The 22,001-nt window shown below is 34.2% G+C and overlaps 1 protein-coding gene and 1 long non-coding RNA gene across 3 annotated transcripts in view; one reads left to right on the top strand and one right to left on the bottom strand.

Annotated features, from left to right (window-relative positions):
* The window catches only part of LOC123876016 (thrombospondin type-1 domain-containing protein 4-like), a 100,595-nt gene that overhangs the window by 10,916 nt on the left and 67,678 nt on the right, over positions 1-22,001 (bottom strand). The gene's annotated exons all lie outside the window — the stretch shown is intronic.
* On the top strand, positions 40-20,133 carry LOC123876024. Its single transcript, XR_006798249.1, has 3 exons — positions 40-52; positions 2,000-2,001; positions 20,085-20,133. It is a non-coding gene; the product is annotated as an uncharacterized LOC123876024 (long non-coding RNA).

The following is a 22,001-nucleotide window of genomic DNA, read 5'->3' as shown; positions in this document are numbered from 1 at the left end:
ACAGTGAAAACATTATGAACTTGTGAGTCTTGGCTACATTTTTACATGAAATGTTTTTGGTGGGATAAGTATTTGTTGGAGCGTGAACATCAGGCGACAGCCAGCCGATGACAGACGAGGCCCAGTGCAATTATAGTAATGGTTGGACATTGTTCAACGGGATGTCATCTGCGTTGTACAAACACGTCATTACTATAGATCAGACTGATTGCGTTACTGAAAGTATGTTCCATATTTGTTTACGCTTGCCAGTTTTCTGCTACGCTGAAGAATTTCTAGAAGACTCCTTGTAATTTGTAGAAACTAAATAAGGATAAAAGGGGAGAAAAGTCTGGGTATAACCAGCAATAGAGATGTGACCCAGACAACTGTGGTGCTCCAACCGTTATACTAACCAACAAAAATGAAGCAACAAAGAAACTGAAAACGAATTACTGACTGTTTTTATCATACCTAGCTACCTCTAGCTATTAAGTCAAGAGTTTTGTTTAATATCAGGTAGCATATCAAAAAAAATATAACTCTAAAATCTGTAATTATCTACCTGTTATTTTCAAATTGACATTCTTTTAAGCTATTAACTTTGTGAATATATAAATATAGCATATTACAATAATATTTTGATATCTGTTTAACATAAAAGGCTGACCTAAAAAAAACGAAAATTTCATTAATACCACATAGAAACCTTAAAAGCTATTGCGATTTATTTCTATTTAATAACTTAATTCAGATGTAAATGGCCCACTAAAATCAAATTTATGTTAAAAACGGCGCCAAATTTCCATTGGCATGCCTATAATTTAATGAAATAACATGAGCGCATTTTATAATTTTAAAATTTTGCTCGCACATTGATATAAAAGCTATTGATGTGTGAATCATAGTTATAAAAAAGCTATAAAAATGTTTTATTTCTAGTCAAATAACTCTATAATGACTCTACAGAATTTAAAACAAATTTTAATAAAAATGTTTTCCAAGTATTAGTTGGCGTGGCTTATGAAACTTTCACTTACGTGGGCATTTTTTTAAAGATTTTCGAGGCGTGCGAACTGGTCGAGTCGTTTAAATCAAAACATTGAATACCAGGCAATCATAATATATGCTGAGTTGATATTAACTACGAATCTATAAAAACTACAACTGCATAGAGAGAGCCGAGAGCAAAACAAAATCATGTCCAACTCTGTAGCACAAACAACAAAGAACAACGCCCTGAAATCAATAACATTCGCTGGAAATTGTAAACAATCGGCATCAGGAAATTATAGAGAGCAAGAAGTTTTTAAAAGGATACAGCTGTTCTGATTCTGTGAACCCACAAGTGCAGCAGTCGCTTGGAGTCTATGCTCTATTATTATTATAAGCCTACCTCTAAAACTTTTTAATTTTTTTATGTTTTTTGTTTCGTATTTTTCCTTAATTATTTTTATTTTTTAAAATATTATTCTATGCTCTATAGTCTATAGTCCAGTAAATAAAATCAAAGTAGGTATGTATAGGAAAGGACTTCGTCTGTGATGGCGTTTGCTGGCGCGCGTGCTGTGCTTGTTTGGAGTGTTTTTTTTATGTTAAGAGTGGCTGGTTTTTGTGTTAGTTGGTGTTTTTTGGTGGCGGAACTGACTGGGAAGCGCTCTAAAGGGGCGCCGCGTGTATGTCGGCGGGCGCCGGCGCAGACGGAGTCCATACTTGTATAAATTCAATAACTTGAAAATATCACAAACTTGACATTGGCTAATCAGAGTAAAGCCAGATTTAAAGAAAAAAAAAATGTATAGGAAACTGCTTCAAGGAAATCCAAGAACTAAATAGATCTATGTCAGTGTTACTATTTTTCGTAAAAGCTTTTGAGCTTTTCCTAAAAAGCCTTTGAGGCAAATGGTAACACAAAACTATATAGACGCTTTTACAACACTCTTAACACATAATATTATACCGTCTCCGGTCTTTTGTGAAGATTTTTGTTTTAGTGGGGTGTGGACTTTTGTACCGATAGTTGTATCAGTCCATGATCTTATTGCGAATAGTTTCAACCAAAATCTTAAGAAACTGTCGCTTAACTGTTGGATCAAGGGTAAGATACAGAAGGCAGTGGTTCTTGAGACGGCACGTATTGTGAGGAGGTTCCTCACTCTGAAGCCCTGACCACTGGTGTTATTAGGTCCTACTCCGCTGCTAGTAGTGCATATTTTTAGTTAATGTAGTCAGTCTTGCTGTTAGTTTATGACTCTGTTGCTTGATTTTTTGTTGTTTCTGTCATCTTATTTGTTTGTTATGTCTGTTATTTTATTTTAGTAAGTAAACATTTTTTTAAATAAATGAAAGAAAAATGACGATACTAATTTTTCAAACATAAAAATATAATATCGAAAACAAACCATATACCATTACCATTACCACACCACCAATGGTATAATACCATTTTTCAATATTTGGTTAATTTCAATTTCATAGATTTCAAAAAGTTCGCTCAAAAGTTCTGAAACCAACAAACACTGTTGAGAGTTCACTTCAACATCAAAACATGAAGTACTAGGCGATCATGAATAGCAAGGATTTACTCGTAATGGAAGCCTACACCCCCAACCCATAGTTCATCCCACACCCCACATAGTTGCGCGCTGAAATGCTCGCAGCAAAAGTTCTCCCTATGGGGATTACCTCCCTATACATAGTCCCACATATTTTGCCATATTGAAAAAGTTTTCAAAGCAAAAGTTAAAATTATAATACACAGAGGAAAATTTAGCATTTTTTTAATTAAAGAGCCGGGGCATAAATTTTTTCTAAGTTATAATGACAGTTAGCTTGCCTATTAAAAAAACAGAAACTTTTTATTTAATTTTTATTAAATTAACAGGGCTCTCTCCGTCACTCGCTTCATGAAGCGACTACGATTGTATGAATACAATCGTAGTTCAAATTTCATTTGAATATTAAGCAACCAAAGTCCATGAAATTTTGCAGACATATTCTAGAAACTAATATCTGTGTCTGTGGTGTTTTAGATTTTTCTAAAAATATGTAGTTTTAAAATTACAGGGGCTCAAAGATTTGTTTGTAAATTTTTAAGACCGCGTAACTATGAAACCGAATATTTTAACAGAAATCTGGAAAACCACAGACATAGATATTAGTTTCTTGAATATGTCTGCAAAATTTCATGGACTTTTGGTTGCTTAATATTCAAATGAAATTGGAACTACGTTTGTATGAAGCGAGTGACGGAGAGAGCCCTCTTAAGTGTAAGTAATAATATTATTATAAATAATGGTAATGATGAGATAATAAATAAATGAAAGAATTATTATAAATACCTAATTAATTTCTTTGATCACGACAGCGTCATCAATTAGTAAATAGTTTATAATAATATAATATATTATGGATCGATAAATCAAAAGCACTGGTAATTGAAAACGTCTTCTAATAGACAATTAATTAGGCTTAAGTGTGAAATGAATTACCTGTCTGAATATGTTTAGTTCAGATGCTGTTTAGAATAATTTATATCCTTAATATTATAATCCACATGGAAAATAATATGTATTTATATTTCGCAGATAATATGTTATATTAAAGACAGAGTAATGTCGATATAACACGTTATAAAGCAACGTTATACCGTACCTCGTACGATAACAACCAAGTCACGTTTTCATCAAAACATTGTGCACCAGGTGATCATGTACATACAAGAGATATTATTTACTATTATATTGTGTTTTTATCTTAATTCTATAAAAATACATCTTCCACAAACTATAGTCTGTTTTTTTTTTTAACAGACGAGTACTGAGTATGTATCTCGCATATTACCGATATTGACAGAGTGAGATGGGTGATTGTTAAGGGTGGAGCCCTTGACCAATAACAACGTAGTCAAAATTTTCAGTACTCGTCTGTTAAAAAAAAATTTAAATTAATTAATTTACATAAATTAATTATGTAAATGTCTAAATATATTACCCAAAATATATCTGTTAAGACCTTAATTTAGTCTTAATTAGTCTGATTAGATCCTGTTAATCATTCCATATTTGGTATATTTGGATTTATCATCTGCTGTTTTTATTTCATTTAAGTGTACATTTTGGCGCTGTATATTAATATAAAACTTTTAAGGAAGTAATTAAATATTATTATAAGTTAGAATCACAAGCCGCGTATTTTTCTATATATTTTATTTTTCCAAGATAAGCCGGTATTTCTACAATTTATTTACGTAGTAATCAATGAAAATAAGTATAGATAATCCAAGTAAATTACAGTTTCAGAATTATTGTCATTATATTACCTTTTTGTCCAAGAAATAACTGAATCGTGTTAAATGATTAGTGTGATTTATTTGAAATACTAGATGTAAGTATTGCCATTATTAGCAACGACATAGATGCTACATTAAGAGAACTCTAAGTAGTAGGTATAATTTTTTAAATAAAAAAAAAGATTCCGACGAATTGAGAACCTACTTCTTTTTTGGAAGTCGGTTTGAAACAATTGACACCGGTGTTAGAGAGAAAGAACCTCTTAAAATTAATAATATATTATGTGCCACACATGTACAGCGCATCACTTATGCTTTTTTGCGAGAAGCTAATTCGAAATTAATAATTAATAAATTAATCGATCTGTCGATAAGTTACATAGCAACATTTTTGTTTGTACAAAAAAGCAAAAAAAAGCATACAATTTTTGCCAAATACCAATGTTGTTTCATATCAATAGATTACAGATAGACTGTTGTTACTTTCAGCTGTAAATCAATTAAGGAAAAATATATTGTAAGTAGAACTCAATGATCACTTACTAAGTTACTAAGCTCAACATGCAAGACACTTATGAATACTTACGATAATCAGGAAAATGATGAATAATCCCGATGGAGGCGTCATCTTCTCTTGTTTTCGTATTAAACCACGAAGGTAATTTATTTCAGATTAGGTACATATTATTTCCTGTGCTTTGCGCTACTACTAGAAGAACCTTGATGCGAAAATTTCATAACGATTTATACAATTACATTAAATAAATTCCATTAAATTAAATAATCATTAAACATAGTTGAAGTGTTTATTCAATTTATTAAGTGAAATGTCATTTTTTTTATAATGATAAATTTTTTAGCCAAGATAATAAAAATTGAAGAAAGGGACAAAGAGCTAATTTTTTAATGGATTTTAGTTGACCGTAGTTTACATTGAAGTTAATTTAGCTTTTTAATTAAAAAATTATATTAGTAAAAAGCTACAATTACTTAGTAATTTTTGGAATTGGAATTTATTATCCAATAAAAGGCAGGAAAGAAGGAAGGAAAAGAAGGAAAGGAAGTTCCTTCCAAAGGAAGGAAAGGCATTCCGAACCACTGGTAGATGCACTTGAAGATTCAAAAGTACTTGTAAAAGTTTCATTAAATAAAAATATTCTGAATATTTCAATTTAAGTGACAGTTTCAGACTATCGTTTTTTTCAGCGTGTTTTACGCTTGGTCAATTAGTAGCAACATAAATTGGCACTTTTCGCGGTTTGCGCGTATACAAGCTAATAAGCACGTCTACGCTCCTACGAGATGCGCTTGTGACCAAAGCGAGCGGATACGAAAGCGAGCTTTTACGCTCAAAAAAACGCTAATTTAAAATCACTCTAAAGACCCAAGTATGTACAGTGACTATCTAATAAATCAAGTATTTATTTGCGAAGAACCTAACTCACAACAAAACACTTTATCGTAAATAGTGACTCATATTACTGGCAAGCATTTCCTTTGATCTCTGAATCGAAGCCAATGCCTAAATCCCATTGATATCTTTATACTAGCCTCGCTTTGGCGCAATCGCATTAAACGTTTCGCATTCGCTGAGGATTAAATACCATTAGCATTAATTTGTCATATTTCAATCTCCTTGATATGCATACAGTAGGTATGCAATCACGCGTATTTCAAGACTAGTTGACGCGCCTTGGCTTCTCTCGGGTGAAACTTCTGAAAATCGTGAATCTTGAGTAGACTACGTTACCTATAGACAAAAATTACATAGGTACAATCTCGAGTTTATTCGTAGTACAGATTATTATAAGTATAGATTAAGGTGTATGGATAAGTTAGTTATGTAAGTTAAAATAAGAGCGCCACCTCGCCAACAAACTGGCACACCAGTTTGGCGAGATATAATATTATAGATTCTTGTTAATTTTTTTTTTTGATTAAATAAATTAAAAAAAAAAAAGAGTTTCTAGACTACGCATGGCAGTTTGTTACATTAATTATGTCCTTGCATATTGTACTAAATGACTTACTGAGTAATTAAATATCGCTAACGCATCCCGGTTTCGCCCGGATAAATTTTCTGATTTTCTTTTCTTGGTCCGATCTACATTATGGAAAGAGATAGCATGCAAAGCGAGCTTCTAAACCCAGCAATTTAAGCTGCAGCTGTCACGCTGATCTGTTGTCTTTCGGGTACTATACCGAGGAGAAATCATTATTTTTGCCATAAATGTCAGGGATCGTCATTGTCAATCGATAGACGTTCACTGCTGGACAAACTCGTAGTACAACTATCTTGTAGGGACTTCCATGACAAGACAATGGTCTTGCGCAGCCTGGATTGAGCTCCCTGAGTCTCTGCATTTTTGATTTCGTCTGAAACTGCTCTTTAAAATGTGAGGTCACATTTCAATACCTTAGTTCCCCAAAATCTATCGGTTTTTCAAAATATGTGCCATTTCAGCTTCGTAGCACATTGGGCTATGTTGGTTACTCTGGTTCTTCTACGGATCTCCTGATTTCTGATCACGTAGAGAAACTCCGTGCATAGCTCTCTCTATCAATATGGAAGGGATATAGCAGTTCCAGTGCATCTAATAAAACTACTTACAGGTTAGCCCGCTTCTATCTTACACCGCATCGTCACTTACTATCAAATGAGATCGCGAAACACTCGTCATCGAATTAAAAAAATCGCATTGAACGTTTTGAATTGGCTACGGATTATAACATTAGCATTAATTTGTCATATTTCAATCCCTCTGATATGCATGCGGCATGCAATTATGCGTATTTCAAGATTACTGTAAGCATCTTATTTGCAATCAAGAAACTTTATACGTTTAAAAGCGGCTTTATGCAAATTATTTCAATTGCTATCTGATAATCTTCGTATGTATTTTTACATAGATGACTCTCTGGTTGAACATAACATTATGCTGTAAATACCTCAAACAAGTTATCGGGATTTTTGATTTTCGATTAAGTAAGTACGCGACGGGTTGAGATGGCAATTGGGGTGGGTACGCCCCGTACATCCCGCACGGCCCAGATGATGTGCGGGTGTACGGGGCGTGCCCCCGCCTCATACCCCGATTGCCAATTCGATCTTTCGCGCCTACAGAACTATAGAAAGGTAATTTAGGAAATCATCGCTATTAATAATTGTATCTAGGAAAACCTTATGTATCATACAAACTCTCTAAATGTGTAGTAGATGATGTATTTAATAAGTACTTAGTATGTTTTTTAATCCAACAGGAACTTTGATTTTTCGGGACAAATAGTAGTTTATATTCGTCTTCGGGATTCAAGCTATATTTTTACCTTAAAATTGGTTAATTGGATAGACCGTGAAAAGGTAATAAGTCTTTATAATATTGTCATGGATAAAATTAAGAAGCAATCCACGTTTGTGTTGATTTCAATGTAATTTTCCTGTAATTTAAATATTATCATAAGGAAAATTAATGGGTTATTTACACATGGGGTAATTACACATTTACGATTTACTCATTAACATCTATGGGATAAGTAGGAGTTACCCAATGTACTTACCTACCTACATGCTAATAAAAGGTATCGCATTAAAGTTTTATGTACAATTAATGCCGGCTTAAGGAGGTAGGATAAAACAGGCAAAAACCTAATTGAAAAATCGGTCAAGTGCCAGTCGGACTCACACATGAAGGGTTCCGCATCATCTTATAAGAAAGAATAACGTTTTTATTTTTATTTTCATGGCGGTCATTTTAAAATTCTTATTATTTGTTGTTATAGCGTCTATAGAAATACACATTCTGTGAAAATTTCAACACTTTACTTATTATGGTTCACGAGATACAGCCCGCTGACAGACAGACGGACGGACAGCGGTCTTAGTAATAGGGTCCCGTTGGCACCCTCCGGGTACGGAAGTAATCTTTTCTATGTGAATGCCCACGTATAATTGTAGCCTCCGCTTTTCTTTTAGACATATCTATGGGACAGTCAGCAACAAAGATGACCCCATCCATAGTTGCTTGTAATGGTGGAAGCAAGCCTAGCTTTGTTGCTGACTGTACAATATAGATTCCCACCGGTATGGGCTGAGAACCAAAGATCTCTATTTACTTTGAGAATACATCTTGACTCTTGTACTGAATACCGCCGCATAGTTTAAATGCTCTAAGCACGTAACCCGTTAATGGCGACATGCCAAAATTTCACTGAATCTACTTGTAGGTCGATGTGTGGATAATCTTAATGTTAGGTATTTTCACACATGTACCTACTGTGAAACCGCCTGCTACATAAGAAGAAGATTTCCCTAAAAGTGTACCAGGAAAAAACAGGAAGACCTAGGACATTTTTAGGGAAATTTGAGAAGTCGGTACTTTGTTAAGATCCCGCTATAGTACAACAGTCTTCAACCATTTGATAACGAGATGGTTATCAGATGGGAAGGCCTGGTATCAAAGAATCTGCTCTCTTCACAGCCTTCTAACGAAACTCGACAGTGTGGTGAATGAAATGAAATGAAATGAAAATGAAATGAAATAAATACTTTATAGACTGACTCTTGACTGTGATACCCTTATTGGTTTCATTGCACCGGAACGCTACGGCACGGCTTTGCCGGTAGGGAGATAACTAGATACGAAGCTTCCCACCACACTAGAACAGAGACGATATTTCACTATAAATTCCAAAATTGCCGCTGCTAGTAATGAACCCGAAACTTGCAATTTAATATTACAACGCTTTCCATTGTGCCAGTGAGGCCATACAACAATAATTAATTTTTGACAAACAAAAAAAAGTTACATAAATAAACACGGTACAATCCTACGAGTCTACGGCTGAGATCTATAGAGCGCACTTTGACTTTGCTCAGACTTAAGACACTGTTAAAACGAGACAGCGTTATACCGCTGGCATTAATCTGTCTCGTTTTAACTGAAGTGTAAGTCTAAGCAAAGTCAAAGTGTTCTCTATAGATTTCAACCTACAAGTATGCTCCAAGCCATAACCCGTTAATGGCGACGCGCCAACAGCTGTTCGCCGGTCCATTCAATCTCGGCTATTGTACGCGTATAATTCCATATGTATCAATATTGAGATCACTAGCGTACGATTACGTACTGGCGTAGCATCGGGATAATAGAGATGTCCGTTACAGTAAGCTGCTTAGGGGCTATCCACATGTTGTTACGTCAAACAATAAAAGGGAGTGTCAACTAATGTCAACCTTACGTCACATAAAACAGGAAAGTGTCAATGGATACGAAATAATCATACTTTTATTGAATAGTCTCTTAACCTACATGTAAAAGTATAAAACTGACTGACATATTATATTATAATACATACATTATAGCTTAAACCGTTTTGTGTAGAAACTTAAGATTTTGCATTTACCTATTTTTCTCTATAACAAACGCTCGGTAAGAAAAGATTTTCAAAAATTCCATCCAAGTGAAGCTGGGATGAGCGAGCTACTTCTTAAGAAAACGTATAAAAAGCGCGCGCGATGTCGTAGTTTCGTTTTACTGCCAAGTTTGTATGGGGCTCTATTCACTAAGCCTCTTACTCAAGCAAAAACTTTTTCGCGATCTACACAGTCTTTAACTATGGTTCTACATTTATAGGGTCTAAAAGGTCAAAACGAATAAAATTTAACCCTGCAAATAATTGTCGAAATGAAATGCAACCCTGCTCCATTATAACATAACCCTTAAAAACGTTTTTCAACATATCCCATAAGTCAATGCGGTAATAATAATCTGAACGCTCCAAAGTAGGTTTTGGGTGTAAAGCTGTCAATGTCGCCTGTCATGCAGACGCGGCCTAACAAAGCAACGGTTGCTTACAATTTATTGACTCGGATTCATTGTCCACACATGGATAATCCTAAATAACACTAAGCAAACAGTGTTGAGTTGAGATGATTTAGCGGTGTCATGTCTAAGGATTTGTCATGTATAAGTGGTCGTAATCTTCTTAACTTTTATTAACTCAAGTCTTTAAGGAAAGGATTAATGTTCGGATAACAAAAGTAAGCGATATATAATTTAATTTTGTCTCGATATACGTGTAAGTATTCCGATCTTTAAAAAAAAATCTTAATTTTTTTTTATATTTTGTGAATGTTTTCTGATTATTTTTTGATTATAGAAGCCAAGAGGTACCTACTGATTAATTTTGAGTGGTTTTAGATGTATTTGAAATTTTGAACACCTGGTTCGGTTGGTTTGGTAGATTCATTTGACGATGTAAAGGCACTAATTAAAGTTTATTTGAATTGACCATCAATAAAAGCAAAATGGGTTGCACAAGTCGGAATTTGAGTAAAGACTTTGGACCAAATAAGTACCTCAATGGCTTATTCATAGAATGAACGTAATATGAGTAGGTAACTCACTTTGCTTTTTAATGGTGTTCAAAATTTAACGCTAACCGTAAAGCAACTTTAACTGCATGTTTTGCAACCTAACTCGAGTAGGTTCATGTCACATTCTTGTCAAATTACAGCAAATCTTGACCATAATTTTATTGTACTTACGAGTACAGTAAGTATCTGAGTCACTATCTACACATTATTAACTATAAGTGACAATTTTGATTTAATTCCTATAATTATCTTACATATTTAATCCGGTTTAGTCAAAGGTAAGCCCAATATAATTGCTTCAGTAAATTGATACAAATGACAACCATCAGGATGGCGTCAGACCATGTCGAGTGACAAATACTCCATGATAAGCTTGTATCTACCGCTTGAACTGATGGCTACCATAGAGCGAACAACAGGCAAATTTTCGTTTATCTCAGAATGCTCATAAAATCTTTATGAACTTTATATTATAGACCACAATATAAACTACAATTTGTCAATGTAATTGAATAATGTTGGGAAAGTGTGGTAAGGCCCTACGTGTAATGTGAATTCCTGATTTTTTTGGAATAGTTCATTTTAGACTGAAACAAAAGCAAAGCTTTCAATGAGTCCATCAAGGATATACATATTAATTATTGTCTCAGTGTCCCTAGTTCAAAGTTTGCGAACTAAAATCTAGAAGATAAGTAGTTGCTTTAGTGAGGTATTCCTACTATACTTTTTCCCAAATAAAAGTACCTTCTCCTCAAAAGTTATAATTTAAATGTAGTAGGTAACGTTTAGTTAGAGGCAAAAAAGAATATCAGTTGCAATTCATTTTTTTATAAAAAAATCTTTTTCTAGGAAGTACCTTTGTATAAAATGCATTCGCATTAATTCCACTGGATACAGCTTTTTGCACATAGTGAAACTGACTTTTACCTACTACTAAATCTGAGCGCAAAGTACCGTTGATGGAAATTATGTTGCAAACCAGTACCTACCTATTCATTTCATCGATAAATTACAACAGTTAATTTAATGACAGAGTATAACGTAGGAAACTGTCGGGGTTAAAAGGAAAAAATTAAATTATGATCCCATAAAATATAAGTGTACAGTTGACAATAATTTTATTAAAACTTCGTGCGGTTATTAGAAGTGACATGTGAAAGGGTTATGGGTCTATTTGGAATATTAATCGATGAAAAGGATCAGGGCGCCGTAAATCTCTGATGTTTTTGGAATTAGATTGTCATTTTGTAATTGTTGTACTCGTGTAACGTGGAATTTTAAAGGTATCCAGTTGTGAAACAATTTTTTTTAACGATTTCCAGAAAAGCAAGATGTTTTTATTCTCACCATGCTACCTACTAGGTAATTTTAAAACATATATCAATGTTATGTTTATAAAAGATCTTTTTGATATTTTGTTAATGCTTTTACATTGCTTTTACAGTTAAAAAGTTCCTAAGACAATATCAACGCTCAGTTGAAGCTAGAAACTACACATTTTACATGTTGGTTTTCTCTATAATGAAGATCTCAATTATGGAAGGATTTTGAAGAAAAATTTAAAACTTCTTTATTTTCTTAAAAAACCTGATAGATATCTCTAACAAGTGTAAATTACAAATTTATAACACCCCCTACAAGTGAAGTTTATAGTAACTAGAAAAGAGCTGATAACCTTCAAACGGCTGAACCGTTTTCCTAAGAACACTCTTGATCAAGCCATCTTTCAAACAAAAATAAAGTAAATTAGAAATTGGTTTAGGAGCTACGATGCCACAGACAGATACACAGATACACACGTCAAACTTATAGCACCCCTCCTTTTGGGTCGGGGGTTAAAAACCCTAAATGACCGAGGACAAAATGGACAAAAAGTGAGTACGTAGTTTCATAATCCATAGCTATCAATATTATAAACTAGCTGATGCCCACAGCTTCGCCCGCGTGGATTTAGGGTCTGAAATCCCATGGAAAAGTTGTCACAAAGTTCCTCTATCGATTAAAAAAAAAATTACGCAAATCGGTTCAGAAATCTCGGAGATTTCGGTGTACATAGGAAGAAAAACACAACTCCCTTTTTGAAAGTCGGTTAAAAAAGTAGCCTATGTTACTCCCTGATCAATCCTCTACTTGTCTGTGAAAACCCCGTCAAAATCGGTCCAGCCGTTCCGAAGATTAGCCTTTTCAAACAGACAGACAGACAGACAGACAGACAGACAGACAGACAAAAATTTTAAAAACGTGTGATTCAGTGTTGGTATCGTTCAAATAACCATATGAGCTTAATATGAGGTAGTTATTTCGAAATTACAGACAGACACTCCAATTTTATTTATTAGTATAGATGGAAAAGTGTGTCTATCCGATAGCTTTCACGGTCCATCCGTTTAACCGATTTAGACGGGTACAGAGTTAGCTTCAGCAACCGGGGGACTGATATAGGCTACTTTTTGTTCTGGAAAATCAAAGAATTCCTGCGGGATTTTAAAAACCTAATTCCAGTTTTGGTAGAGCCATACAAATAAATAAAAGTTTAACTTCACTTCCCTGTTTAATCTTACGCAATGAAATGTATGAAAATGAAAACCTTTTCAAAATCTGGCGGTTTGATACTAAAAAAACTTCAAACGGAAATGAGATCGTAGAGTTCCTGGAACATGAATGTGTGTATATTTTTAGTGGTGACCCCCAAAATTAACACCAACTTTTGATGATATAGTTAATTGCGGTAAAGCCGTGACGAATGGTACTTAACAGGGCTCTCTCCGTCACTTACTCCACACAATCGTAGTCCCAATTTCATTTGAATATTAAGCAACCAAAGTCCATGCAATTTTGCAGACATATTCTAGAAACTAATATCTATGCCAGTGGTGTTTTAGATTTTTCTAAAAATATGCAGTTTTAAAATTACAGGAGCTCAAAGATTTGTATGTGATTTTAAAGACCGCGTAACTTTGAAACCGAAAATACCACAGGCATAGATATTAGTTCCCGGAACATTACTACAAAATTCCATTGAGTATGATTGCTTAGTATTCCAAAGAGAGACGAATTACGTTTGTATGGAACGAGTGACGGAGAGACCCCTCTTAAAACTTTTGCCACCGTCATCCAAACCACGAGTCAGCGTAGATTTTTTGACGAGACTCTATTAAGACGGCTATAAAAATATTACTGCAAGTGGTAATCAAGAAATTGGTGTTATTACAAGGTTGATTAATATTTTCGGGATGTATGTACTTGGTTTATAGGGTTGCGTGTCTTTCTGCCAAAAATTCATTTTTTTTTTTAATTAAAAAAAACTATTTTATAACGATACCAGCGAACGCATTGGATTCACTCTCGTTTGGATTTCAAGAAATCTAGCTTTATTCCTTGTCTATATTATCAAGAGTAACGCATTGAAATTTTTTGTTTTTTAACCCCCGACCCAAAAAGAGGGGTGTTATAAGTTTGACGTGTGTATCTGTGTATCTGTATATCTGTGTATCTGTCTGTGGCATCGTAGCGCCTAAACGAATGAACCGATTTTAATTTACTCTTTTTTGTTTGAAAGGTGGCTTGATCGAGAGTGTTCTTAGCTATAATCCAAAAAAAATGATTCATCCGTTTAAGAGTTATCAGCTCTTTTCTAGTTTTCTTGTAGAAAAGAAGGTTAGATAACCGTTAGGTTCTTAATATTATGTCAATTGACAAATGTCAAGCTGTCAAGATGGACGTTACCTTGATACATAATTATTTATTTAAAAATGATGTTTTGGAAAACTCAGATACTTTGGATCGTAAGCGCGGAATAGTCCAAGAAAATCGGTTCAGCCGTTTGAAAGTTATCAGGTCTTTTCTAGTTACTGTAACCTTCACTTGTCGGGGGTGTTATAAATTTTTAATTTACACTTGTATTCTAGATTCTATTCTGCCAGTCAGTGACTTTACTTTAGTATTTTTAGAGAATCTTCCTTTCCTGAAAAATTGTATTGCCATGTTATTTTCTTTATTTAAAAAGACCTGTTACTTTATATTTATTTAAAAAGGTTTTTATATTTATAAAGTGCTCTTAATATTAAAGATAAATTGAGACTGATTTCATACTTCTTCTGTTTAAACTAAGCGAAACGATGTTTTAGAATGAAATTTAAAAAAAACACATTTTACCTATACCTAATTGTAAAAACAATTAGTTTAAACTTAGGATTCACGCATATTTTTTCTCAGCCCTATCATATTGTGTTAATTGGATCAAGAGGACATCTTTGTTCCAACTTGTCGTTTGTCATCGTTGCGTATTCTTTGAATTTCGTATTTGTGTCAGCAGGACTTTGCTGCCTGCACTTTACTTTATCTTAACTCAAAGGCGCAATGCACACCAACAGAATGAAATGCAGCCTAGGTGCAGTATTTTCTAGGGTTCCATACCCGAAGGCCAATATCAATGAGACCCTACATCTAAGCCTCCGCTTAGTCCATCCGTCCGTCTGTCTGTTTGTCAGTGGGCCGTAATAGGTAGAGTGTTGAAATTTTTACAGAGTGATAAGTAAGTAAAGTTATACCTACCTACCTACTTAGTACCAACTCAGTCAAAAACTTTTCTAAATTAACAAGTATTATGATGGGCTCAAGGAATATCGCAAAAATACACGATATTTAAAAAAAAAAAAACACTGTACAAAATATGAGAGACAAAAAGATATTGGTATTTCACGTGAAACAAGTGCCCTTTTTAAAGTAGTTTGTAATCTAAGATCAAACAAATAGAGTAATCCGATTACTGAAGCAAAAAGGCACAGACGCAACTAAATGGGAAGACGTCTCGTTAAAACGGTTTCATATTACCGTTCGGAGGTACGAAACTCGACTGGCACTGATAAAGGACTGGGCGAACCCATTAAAGATTGGTACAAAATGCCTGATTTGCATTCTAGCTGGCGGTTTCATGTCATAATTATTGTTCGAGTGGTAGGTATCTTAGCTGCTTTGTAAGGGTCGATAGTCTCAATAGATACCTAGGTACAGCAGAACGCTGTGCCTGTACTATCGGATACAATTTTGTGGGAACTTTAGATAGTGATATGCTCCAGTTTTACACAGGTGGCGTTTATTAATCCATAGTACCACTATTAGTACTAGTATTGTATATGCGAAAGGACATTTGCCTATCTGTCTATAATCTTTTCTCACGGCTCACCCATTTGACCGATTTAAGACAAAGAGATAGCTAGGCAAATTTTTATCTCAATTTAGTGTTATTTATATGTATTTACTTACATGAAAAATCAATGCAATTATTGTTACAATTTTTTAAATGTCTGACTGTCTGTTTGTCTGGGTTAATCTTCGAAAGAAAGAAAGAAAAATATTTTTTACTCACTTTTATAAGTGAACGGAAGTGAAAGTGAAAGTTGCTTTTATGCATTCTGACGGGACTTTAGTAGGCAGGTGTGTCTGACTTATACAAAGATATTAATTACTAGGCTACGTTTGATCCCAGGGGAAAAAGGGCTCGTACGGGATTTATAAAAAATCTAAATCCACAAGCTAATTAAATAAAGATAAGCTTAGGTTCAGATGAGAGGAAGACATCGCTACTACGTAGGTATAGCTACATCAAAAAGGCAGCGAAATGTAGGCGGCGTTATTTGTAATACAGTGTCTTGTCGTTTTGTTCGGTTGAACAAAGAACATTATAGATTGATTCATTCATTGTGCTTTTGTAGGAGCACAAAAAGTTGCTAATTTATTTACATTGTCGTAACATTTTTTGTGTAGGTTGTTTTAACCGTTGATATACTCATCTAATTCAATAAAAATACCTATCTTTAAAATTGTTGTGGTGTAAAATCCTGTGTCTCTAAGAGCACGTAAAACAATTGATCCTGCACCTAAGCTCTCTCCGGTAGAGGCAGAATGCCTCCCCATAGACTATGAGAGTGAAGGAATAGAGAGTGCACCTATGTTTTCGCACATACTTGTGCACCATATCTCCTATTTCCTGCAAAGTTTACCGTCGAGATTGACCGTGACCGAAGTTCGGTTAGGGAGGATTAGATTGTCTGTCTGCTAGCTTTTCTTGGTCTAAGTATCCGTTTAACCAATTTTGACATTTGGCACAGATATAGCTTATATCCCGGGAGACATATGCTACTTTTTGTTTCGGAAATCAAAGAGTTCCCACGGGATTTAAAAAAATCCACATCAAAGAAGGAAACTGCGATAGCTTGCATGGCTACTATTTATCCCAAAAAATCAAGAGTTCCCATGGGATTTTTAATAAACAAAGTCCACGCGAACGAAGTTGCGGGCATCAGCTAGTTTTTTATATTTGAAGAAATGGAAATACTATTCAGGTTCGTAGGAATTCTTAGAAGTAAGTAGGTGACTACAACAAATATACCGTATCCGTAATATTTTGAATCTGCAACCTTTGCCATGCATCTCAATCCCGATTCATAAGGAAGCGCGACCTACATAAATTAGCACATACTAACACGTTTAAGAGCCTGCTCTTTAAACATCTGAAAGTACTTTGTAAAGAACTTTTAATTACTCTTACTCGTCTTTATTTATTAGAAAAATTAACTTTCCCAACCTTGTATTAAATACTTTTAACTAGTCACCGCACTGCAAGTATTAACTTCTCATCTATATTTCGTAAAATATTTTTTTCAAAATTTTTCCAACCAGGTAAAAACATTGTAGGACCTCTTGCTTACGTGTTGGTTTTTCTGGCTATCTTTTTTTGTCTTCGAAAATCCGGATAATTTAATCTTTTCTTCCAAAACTACTATTACTTACGAGCATGTGTACCCCCTACATTCGCGTGGATTTAAGTTTCTGTTAATCCAGTGGGGACTGTTATATTTTCCGAGACAAGACGTAGCCTATCTTCGTCTCAAATATCTTTGTTAGTGCAGTATTTTGATCTATTTGCTTTCAAACTGTGAAGATGCAAGAAAATCGGTCTAATTGTTTTTGTGTGACAAGCTTAACAAACAAACAAATTATTACAATTTTATAACAGTAGAGACGAAAAAACATAAATATGTATTTGGGAACGCGGTTCGTCTAGTCGGAAATCGATGTTTGACAGCTATCAAATTAACATCGGATTGTGATTGGAAGTTACATCACTTAACACGTCCCGTAATTGCGGCGATAAGAGATTCTTAACGGAAATTAAATTATTTGCTTTGGGACGCTCACCTACGTCGATGGTGTGAGGATTTATTAACTACAAGACATTTTTTCGTCGTTTTATTGATTACGATCTTGGCACCGAACTTTGGCCTCTGTAGGCCAACGATTTTGGTTACAAGTTACAACATATTTTATAATTTTTGGTAGTGAAATCAATTTATGATATTAGTTGTTTTGTTATGTAGCTACCTGCTTTTTCATTTTAAATTGAAATTTATTAAATTTTATGTTATGATATGTGACAGACTAAGTATTAAGAAAAAATCTCATAAGACGTAGATTGGTTGGTTTTTCTTGTTAGGTTATTTGTAATTTTCTTTAATTGTTAATAACTAAACGTAAATAGTAGAAACATTATTTTAAGGGTTTTTGATAATTTTAAGGTTCTTCTACTTATATTTCAACGTTAAAAACTTTAACAAAAATTCTAGGGAAATTTGATAAGTATGCAATCAAATTCATAATAAAATGCACTGGTTATTTTAAAATCTGAAAGGTTTATTTTTAACGAATTTTCTTTTTTCGTCGAAATTTTTCTGATGTCTCTCGGTTCTCACACAGCACATAGCGTTTACCAGTATTCACTGAACACAATTTTCCGAAAAAAAAGTTTTTTGTTTTCGATTTTTGATTTTCGAATTCGTATTTCACGTTCGTCGAGTTTTCCGATACGCGTCGCCGTCGCAGCGTGGTCGTGCACTACTGGGTCGAGCTTCGGGCCAATCGCTTCATATGTGGAAACTCCGAATGATCAGCCTACTGCATCTACAATATTATCTCTACAAATATAAAATTGTAATAGTTTGTCTGTTTGTTTTGTTTGTGCTCGCATCGCTTGACGACCTCTGGCGCACTGGTGAGCGCTGTGGTCTTCTAAGTCCCGGGTTCGATTCGAGGGAATTTATAATTTTTTAATTGTCTCTGGTCTGGTCTGGTGGCTTCGGACGTGGCTTTTATTTTCCGGAACAAAAAGTAGCCTATCCGTAAAAGCGTCCGAGCAACTCCTTCTCCTTCCATACGGTCGCCCGGTCGGAGGTGCTAAGTACCACCGGTTTCTGCCAATCTGTTTTGGCTAAGGATAGTGAAGTGAATCCTTTATTACATGCTATAACTTCTCTATGCATGGGGGACCCCCTCATGGTCTAAGGCCCGTCCCGTAGATGTAAGTTAATTCTGTACCAAACACCAAAATTGGTTGAACCGATGGCAAAACAAAAATATCAATTAATTTATTGAAATGAAACTTTTTTTACATCCAAAGCAGTCAAGGCATAGATAATGCCCAAACTTTATCAAAATCAATACTCTAAATAAGACCAGAGATAACTTGACATGACGTGTGAGAAGCTGAAGGTAAAACTTAGTGCTTACTAAAACTATAAAGCCTATAACTAATCAACTCTTAATGCATCTTTAGATTAAAATTATGATACGATTCACGTTTAATATGATACTCAATCACCGTCTTATTAAATGGAAGCGAAATACCGACGCTAACGCATCATTTTGAAGCATAGCCCGTTAATGGGCAATATTCCTAATGGATGACAGAGGAATGCTTGGAATTTTGATGTCTCAATTAAGTATTGACCATTAGAAGAATGCTCTACTTTTTTAATAAACCCTTAAAAGTTTGCTCTGTCTGTTCTCATTCCTCCATTGTTCAAACTCACGTCATCTTCTATTTCTGCAGGTAGCTGTCTAAACGTTAAAGAAAAAAGAGGAGAGGATGGCAAAAGAAAAGGTGAATGGATCGCGTGAAAGAGGAGAGGAGGCGTATAAAAGGGGTGGATGATACGTTGATGGATGACAGGAGAGAGTGGAAGAAGAAGACATGTTGTGCCGATAGATAGGTATGCTGTAGATAAAGATTTCAAAAACATAACTATAGATAGAGGTCATAACAAAATCACGAATCTAATAAATTTTGCGCTGTAATATAATTATTTAAACGAGTCTGGAATAAATTACCTATACTGTAATTTCCAATTATTTGTCACTAAGAAAATACGATCCTGTAGCTATTTATCAAATCCACCATTAAATCCGCAGTGGGTATGTAAATTCCCTATAAACGTTTAACTTTTAAAACGTGTTAATATTTTATAGGAATTTATTGTCAGTGTAATAATGTTATCAAAGAAAATGCAATAAATTGTGTTCACTGTTCAATTAGCATTAAGTGCTTTATTTCAGTTGTATTTTTAAAAGCTATCCGGAAGCGTTTTATCTACTTTTGCATGTGAGCAAAGATGTTATAAAACTTCAGATAGCCAAAGCTCATACAATTGTATTTTATAAAACGTGAAGACAAATTCGTTTGCATGTGTGAGTGACACATAATATGACACACACAGGCTAGATAGATAAGTATGGACGCAGGTTTAACTCACCTTTTCACACCTTCAAGCCTGCTTTTCAGGCAGGCAGTCCGTTGTATGTAGGGTTGTATGTATACCTAATATGTGAGATTTCGATTTAATAAGTATATAATATTATGTATTGGGTTTTGAAAAGCTGCGTGTTTTTTTGTGAAAACTTTTTCTTTGATACATATTACGTGTAAATGTGTTCTGTTGTAAATTATTATCTCAATAAAGTTTATCAAATAATAATAATTATAGTTTCAATAACTGCAATTCATCTTGCGTATAAATAACTATAGAAATATAAATCTCAGCGATCAATATATTTAGAGTAAAATTGTATAAACATTAAACACATTATTATTCAACGAGTTATTACTTGAGATTAATCTTTCAGAATACGTTCTATAAATTATTGTTTTCATAGCACAATTTGCAGTAAACGCTTCGTTTAATAGATTTCAATCTTTGAAGAATAGCCCAAAAGAATATTCATTTTTAGGGTTCTGTATCAAAATCCGTGTAATGTGTGACAAAAAATTATTCGGATATTTTATATGTTTCTCTATGTCACACTTTTAGAAAGAACTTTCAGTTTTCACCCTATTCTCTATTCCTCTTTTATTTTATACCCATCATCATCATCATGATCAATTCATCACCGGTTCACTACTAAGCACGGGTCTCCTCTAGGAATGAGAAGGGTTTTGACCATATTCTACCACACTGGTCTAGTATGAATTGACTGGCTGGAACGTATGACCTTTGAGATTATTATGGAAAACTCACACTGTAAGCAGGATTACTCAGGATGCTTTCCTTCACCGTTGAAGCAAGTAATATCTAAGATAGATAGATAGATAGATGAAATCTTTATTGCACCCAAAAACATGCAAAGAAACACAACACAAAAGGAAGATTAAGCCCTAATTCGCACGAGCGTTAAAAAAGCGTTGCGTTAAACCCCTGCGTTGCGCTGAAAATACAAAGTGCGCGATAAAAAAGCGTTGACGTCTGAACAGGTACTTTGAAATGCATTTGTTCTATTTGAACGCTTTTTTAATGGACGTTAAAAAAGCTCTCGTGCGAATGAGACCTTAACTGCTTAAAATAAACATAACTGTCAAAAGTTCGACTCCCGAACAGAAAGAAGGCTTAACCACTCAGCTACCACTGCACCGCTCTTGTGTATACCCGAACTTTTTTTTCCAATATAACCTATTATAGGATTACATAGTTTGATGTGATATCGCCTTGATATTGCATAGTTACCTACTTTTGTTTCCACTTCAAGTTCCACTTAAGATTTCTTTTAAAGGTGTTGTATGATACCTAAACTCGGAATCTTTATTTAAAGAACCAGTAATCTTTTTATTTGATTCCATTAGTAAAATATTTAATACTAAAGTGGTTTTACGTAAAATTTACGATCGCCCTTGTTTTATGGATAGGTATATTACGCATTGTATTAAAAGATTACCCTTTCGAAATTTATATCTTAAAAGTTTTCACTGCCAGAGTATGTGTGTCAATGGGTACGTATTATGTTTTATGATTGGCTATAAATAATAAATGCGGTTGGTTCTGTTTGTAACATTGCTCCAAATACCTAAATTACGAATACGTCACTTGGTTCAGAACGACAGTTATGTCTTCATTCATGTTTGTAGATGAAAGATAGTAATAAAATTAATGGGTTTAACCAATGAATTTGTGCAACCTTTTAGTTAAATAACAAGAATTTTACCACGATCGTAGATCCCACTTCTGAAACACAAGTAAGTATTACATTTTAGTG

Source organism: Maniola jurtina, chromosome 20, assembly GCF_905333055.1.
Source record: "Maniola jurtina chromosome 20, ilManJurt1.1, whole genome shotgun sequence".
Classification (NCBI taxonomy): domain Eukaryota; kingdom Metazoa; phylum Arthropoda; class Insecta; order Lepidoptera; family Nymphalidae; genus Maniola; species Maniola jurtina.
This window is presented reverse-complemented; position numbering and strand designations above follow the sequence as displayed.